The sequence below is a fragment of the Humulus lupulus genome, chromosome 4 (assembly GCF_963169125.1).
Source record: "Humulus lupulus chromosome 4, drHumLupu1.1, whole genome shotgun sequence".
Classification (NCBI taxonomy): Eukaryota; Viridiplantae; Streptophyta; class Magnoliopsida; order Rosales; family Cannabaceae; genus Humulus; species Humulus lupulus.
In genome coordinates, this window is record NC_084796.1 from 200,548,318 (window position 1) to 200,555,451 (window position 7,134).

General features: G+C 37.9%; 1 long non-coding RNA gene across 1 annotated transcript; it reads left to right on the top strand.

Moving 5' to 3' along the window:
- Positions 1-4,816: 4,816 nt before the first annotated feature.
- Positions 4,817-5,158, top strand: LOC133829365 (uncharacterized). The gene is made up of 2 exons (XR_009891716.1): positions 4,817-4,905; positions 4,995-5,158. It is a non-coding gene; the product is annotated as an uncharacterized LOC133829365 (long non-coding RNA).
- Positions 5,159-7,134: the final 1,976 nt, after the last annotated feature.

Consider the following 7,134-nt stretch of genomic DNA (forward strand, 5'->3'; position numbering starts at 1 on the left):
GGGAAGTTTGAGGACCAGATGGAACTGCTTGGAGTGAGTGATGACTATCGGTGTAGAGTCTTCCCCACCACATTGACGGATACAACCCAGGAATGGTATTGGAAGTTTAAGCCAAACTCCATTACCTCTTGGGAAGCATTCAGGAAGGAGTTTTGTAGACAATTCAGCACTGCTCGGACTCCACCAGTTTATGCCAACCACTTGGCAGATATCAAACAAGGAAAAGATGAGTCTCTAAAGAACTATATACAGAGGTTCATGAGAGAAGCCAATAGAGCAACTGTTGTAGGAGACGAAGGGAAGATGGTTGCCATATCTGCTGGGATAACTTATCAGAGCCCTTTGTGGGACAGTATACATAGAAATCCAATTTCAACACTTCAACAATTTCTTGATCGGGCGGACAAGTATATGAAATTTGATGATGCAATAGCGAAAGAGGAGAATGGCATAAACAATCCGAGCAGATCAATTGACTCTGGTGGAAGGAAACGTGGAAATAATGGGTCTGACCACCATGAGGAAAAGAAAGCAAAGTTGGATTCAAGTGAAAAGCCAACCGAGTATGAGCCTCAATTCACTAACTAAACCACTCTCTCGACCAGACGAGCAGAGATATATCTTGCTAGTCATGAAGAGGTTCCCTACAAGAAGCCTCCACCCATCAAGAGAGAGATGAGGAAGAGAGACATGAACAAGTTTTTTCGTTTCCATGGAGATTATGGTCACGACACGAATGAATGCAACCACCTCAAGGACGAGATAGAATTTCTTCTCCGGTCGAGCAAGTTGAGGAAGTACCGGGCAGAGACACCCCAAGGAGAAGGAGGTAGTAGCAATCCTAGTTTCAAGCGACAAAGATCTCCACCCTTGCAGCCCAGACCTGTGGACTTTACCTTAGACACTATATGTGGAGGTCCACACTTGGCTAAGGAGAGTAACGAAGCAAAGGAGAAGTATGCTGAGCGGAAGTGCTAGGATCAGAAATCATTGGAGTGGCGAGCACCGAAGGATATGTTATTTTTAAATACCGCTTTTAGAGTGGTAGCTTGATTTCAAGTTGTTAGACTTGTTATTTAAGTTTGGTTTGTGAGCTGGATATTTGCTAACCAGTCATTTTATTTTTGAACAATTTTGGTTGTTTAAGACTCGTTATTAGACATGTTTTGTCCTTTTTAATTTACGAGTAATAAAAGAGACTACGCGCAGCGTGGTCGATTCTTGCTACAAATATGCATGTGTGTTAGTTATCTGAGCAGTGTTCAACTGGTCGGTAAAATCGGGCAGTGTTCAACTGGTCAATACGTTCAAGCAGTGTTCAACTGCTTGAATATTTTCCATATATTCTATGTGTTTCACGAGTAATTAACTGCTCGAACAGACTCTGTCAAGTAGCAAGTGACTAAGGATCTTTCAACCCTCAATCACCTGAGGGGCACATGGGATATACTAGTATATAATATAACACAGGCAATAAGAGCACGAGTTAATATATCTATTTTTAGGCTGACTTGTAAATTTTTGAAGTCCAAAAAGGCCATTAAGCTAACTTGTTTGACAAAGCTTAAGTAACTTGGAATTTTTAAAATTTCAAGTTAGGAGCAAATATTCGTGTGACAATAAACATTATGCTCATAAAATGTTAGAGCAATAAGAGTGTGAGAAAGTATACTTAGCATGGACTTATGAAATGTTTAGAATTTCTAAGTTAGAAAACTAAGTACTCACGCGAAAATATAAGGCATACACCAAAGTGACTTTACTATTCACAAAAAACTTATAACTTTTTAAGTCTAGAGGAGACTTAGAATGTTTTAAGTTAACAAAGAAAAGTAAAGTATAAATGCCAACAGCTCAGCTATAAAAAAATAAAGAGTAAACTACTAGCAAGGTACAAGGTTTAGCTGATCAGGTGCAACGTTTTCCTGATTGGGAGAGATACAACTTCCCTGGTCAGCTGAGCATGTACCACTGGTCGAGTAGGGAACTCTATTGTTGAGCATGTACCACTGGTCGAGTAGGGAACTCTATTGCTAAGCATGTATCACCGATCAACTTCCCTGGATTGAATCAAACAAATGCATGCAAAGTAAATACTACATAGTGGAAAATTGTCTTTGAGAGGAGAAGTCAATTTTTCACCAAGATTGATTGAGAGAAATCAATCTCTCAAAATAATTATGGGAGGTTCGAGCAAGGTGCTTTGGTGGGATTTGGTAGGAAATTTTTTAGGCAAAGGCTTAAATGGCTACACCATGCGCCCAAGAAAATGCCTAAGAGTGCCTAAAGGTGCTTAAAGTGTTTAAAAAATGTGGTGTCCATTTAGAAGCGACTAGTCCGAGTGGGTGTGTGGGCCTATGTCCGATCGGATGCGCATGCCTAGAGGGCTGGCCGAGGAGTTCATAACCCATGTCCATGTGTGTGCGTACCTATCTGTGTGCACCCCAGCCTAATGCATCCAAAGCAATGTGCGTGTCCGGTCGGACACCATGTGTTCGACGAGAAGCATCCAAGCGTGGCTGGCCATGTGCGTGCCTATGTGCGTGCCTAGCCGTGTGCACTCCAGCCTAATGCATCCAAGGCAATGTGCGTGTCCGGTCGGACACCATGTGTTCGGCGAGAAGCATCCAAGTGTGGTTGGCCATGTGCGTGCCTATGTGCGTGCCTAGCCGTGTGCACTCCAGCCTAATGCATACAAGGCAATGTACGTGTCCGATCGGACACCATGTGTTCGACGAGAGGTGTCCAAGCAAGCCCATCCGAGGAGATGCTGCCCCACCTGTGTCCGAGAGGTTGCGCCTGGTCCGAAGAGAGGTGAGTGTCCGAGCGGTTGGAAGAGATGGATCTGAGCGGCTGTGACAATCCGAGGAGATGCGCCTGGTCTGAGGAGTCCATGTGCGTCCGAGCCAAGGAGTTCGATCACCGAGATTGTAATCCTAGCGCAACCAAATCGAGGATACTCAACAGCCTGTCTCTGATACTATGATAATTTTTCATTATATCAAGAAATAGAATTTGAAGAAATCACAAGATAAGTTCTGTCGTGGGAGTTTACGTGAAAGTTATCAACTGGATGGGAGCTCTTGAATGACCTCGAGAACATTTTTCTAGAAGAAAAGTTTATCATACGAGAAAAATCATATAATAAACTTGGGGGGCAAATGTTATCCCCAAAAATTGGAGATCGATGACGTGGCAATAGAGGTGACAAGTGGCAGTACATGGTCTGTAAAAGACAGTTAATAAGTCAATAAATATATTGGCTCCTCAGAGTTGTGATAATTTTTTACTGGCTTGAGAAGTGTCATGACCGACCAGGAATGACCTTGTCTGACCAGTCACGTGTTTGTCTGCCCAGGAATGACTTGTCTGCCCAGGAGTGACTTGTCTGCCCAGAAGTGTCATGTTAGACCAGAGACATGGCATGTTAAACCAAAGTGCCACTACTACAAATATAGCCTTTCTCTGCGGTTTTTTTTAAACAATAAATAAAAAGCGCAGTGAAAAGGTTTGAAAGAGTCAAAAAATGTATATTTAATGTCCGCGCCCTGTTTTATTGCGGTTTTTAAAAAAAACGCAGTGAAAGGTTTGAACGGGACACTTTTCTCCGCGGTTTTGGGTATAAAACCGCAGAGAAAAGTGTACCACCTTTCTCCGCGGTTTTATACCCAAAACCGCAGAGAAAAGTGGACATTTCTCTGCGGTTTTGGGTATAAAACCGCGGAGAAAGGTGGTCTCCACCCACTAAACCCCAAAAACCTATTTTTCCCACTCATTTTTCCCATCTTCTTCTTTGTTGAAGGTCACGGCCGAGAGCTCACTCCCCACGCCGAACCCAACCACGGTACCCACATTGGCTATTTATTTTTGTTTTTTTTCCATTTCTTTGCATATTAATGCTTGAAATCATGTATATATAGTTAATCTTGAGTTATTTTGAAGTTTTAGGGTAAAAATGAAGAAATATTGTGTGGGTTTAATGGTGGTTTCTATGTATGATCATATGGTTATTTTTTGTAATATTTTTGAAATTTTATATAGGATTGGAGGACATTTTTATTGTTTAAAACGTGTATTGATCACTAAAACTTGATTTCTTTAATGTATATTTCGGTTTAGGGTATTTTTGTATTATTTTATTAGAATAATGTTGTTTACATAATTTTTTATATTAAAAATTAGTGCTCTTGCATAATTTTGTATATTATTTAGGTAATGATTTTTTTAAAGTATATTTTTGTTGATTATATTATTTTAGAATAAATTCAATTACCATATATTTACTAATGCTTAACTTTTTATTGTAGGAAATATTTGTTTGAGTGTGAGCTCCCACTCAAGGTTGAAATATTTGTTCGAGGTTGAAATTGGTGAATATTAATTTTTAAGGTAAGTAGTAATTACTACTTAATTTTTTTTTTTTTTTTTATATTTACAAACTATTGTTAGAGGAGTTTGAATATATTAGATATTCATCCATAGTGAAGTAGGTTCTGAGATAAAATTGTGTGCTGCGGAGATAATAATCATATTTTATTATTATTTTAGTCGACATTGGATGTTGGTGCTCGTGATGATGCGGGGGATGACCATAATTTTGGACCCTTTAAAAAATCATAAATCTCCACCAATAATTACGGAGGTTATGGAAAAGTAAGTTCTTCATTTGTAATGTATGCATTATTAATTTTTAAAAGTTGAGAGCATAATATGTATTTAATTAATTTTAATTTTTGTAGAGCATACACACAATGTTTGGAAAATGAATACATCGGCACATTTACAAAATTGGTGAGAGGTTCTTGTCCAAAACAATCTGAAAGTCATGAATGTGGTTATTATGTACTAAGATACATTTATGATCTTGTAAATGCACCGAATCCAGCAGAAGTTATCAAGAAGAAAGTATGTTATATTTTAAACTCTTTTTTGCTTAAGAAAAAATAGATATTGTATTTAATTATCTAATCTATATTAACTTTTCAATTTTGCAGTGGTTTGACAAAAAGCAATTCAATGTCAAAGAGGATCTACTACCACTACAAAGTGATTGGTTAGCTAGATTAATGCCATTTGTTTATGAAAACTAAATTTTTGTATGTATGTAAGATTAAAGTGCTAACTTATATTGGTTAGAATGATTAAAGTCTTTAATTCATTACTAGCCATTTATTTTGTATTAGATATGAAATGTATATATAATAATTTAACAAATTAGTTATACTATTGAAAATAATTATTTATTAAAATTGAAAATTAATTTTTTTTATTAAAAATGCTCGGTTATCAACCGAAATTAAATATATTTTTTTTATTGAGAAAGCCCTTTTCTCTGCGGTTGTAGAAAGCCAACCGCGGAGAAAAGAGAGCTTTCTCTGCGGTTCTAGTAAGAAAACCGCAGAGAAAGCTCTCTTTTCTCCGCGGTTTGCTTACTAGAACCGCAGAGAAAGCTCTCTTTTCTCCGCGGTTGGCTTTCTACAACCGCAGAGAAAAGTGTAGCTTTTCTCCGCGGTTTGCGTATCACTTTTCTCTGCGGTCGAATACACTGCGCTTTTCAATACTCTCAAAAACCGCAGTGCATTGAGTAAAAAAACCGCAGAGAAAGGCCTTTTTTGTAGTAGTGTGCCATGTTAGACGAGATATGGCATGTTAGACCAGAGTGCCATGTTAGACGAGATATGGCATGTTAGACCAGTGCGCCATGTTAGACGAGATATGCGTGACTGTCCAGTAGAGGTATGGCCGACCAGAAGGTGATATCCATCAACCAGGTAGAACAGACTACGTCAAGATTCCCATAAACGGCTTCAACAAGAATCGGTCTTGGCATACGCGGGAATCTCTCATTCTTCCCACAAATTGGGTGTTCTGTTACATTTTGAATATTTTTGTAATTTAAATGTAATAAATATAATAAAATATCCCGATTCTAGGGGATATCAGATATACGATCCTAAGCTTATAAATATATGGCTTATGGGATTAGAAAGGGGGCTTCTTTTTTGGGAACTTTTTGGGAAATTTTGGGTCTGAGTTTTCTAGAGAGAGAAAGTGCTTGTATCTGAAAGAATTCTTGTATTCTTGTAATCTGTACTGAAGAAACTCAGTTGGCTCAGTTCATCTGATCTTGAGTATAGATCTATAATCACAACTCTAAGTGGATTAGGCTATTACCAACACATTGGGGCTGAACCACTATAAAAATTGCGTGTGTTATTTACTTTCTTTTCAAAACCGTCTGTGTCGTTTAATTTCTCTTGAAGGCTTTATCGTTTTTGACGTTCTCACATCGTTGGCCAAAAACGCGATCAACAAATGCTATCCAAGGCAAAGTGCAAAGATGGTGGTATGACACTTGTGCCACCATTCATGTAACTTATGAAAGATGAATCTTCAAGACATTTGAAGAAACCTAGGATGGCCATGAAATCCAAATAGGGAATGAGCATAGATCCAAGGTGATGGGCAAGGGAAATGTTGATCTCTTCTTCACATCTGGAAAGAAAGTCCTTCTTACAAATGTGTTGTATGTTCCGGATATGAGTATGAACCTTGTAAGTGGAAACTTGTTAAGAAAATTGGGCATCAAAGCAATGCTTCAGCCCGGTAAGCTAATTTTTTCCAAGGGTAATTACTTTGTGGGAAAGGGGTATGTGTGTGATGGAATGATAAAGTTGTGTACCAAGACTCAAATTTTGATAATAATGCATCTACATCTTCATGATATATGATTGACTTAAATTCTTTTACTTTGTGGCATAATAGACTTGCTCATATAGGTCATAGCACAATTAAAAGAGTTATTAAATGTGGCTTTATATGTGATGATGTTGAGCATGATAAATGTGAACTATGTGTTAAATTTAAAATGATTAAGAAACCCTATCCTAGTGTTGAAAGAGAAACTAACTTGTTAGATTTGATACAGAGTGATTTATGTGAATTGAATGGAATAAAAACTAGGGGTGGACATAGGTACTTTATTACCTTTATTGATGAATGTTCTAGATTCACATATTACTTGCTTAAGAATAAGGATGCAGCCTTTAGCATGTTTGAAATCTATAAAGCTGAAATTAAAAATCAATTGGAAACGAAAATTAAAGTAATAAGAAGTAATAGGGGTGGTAAAAA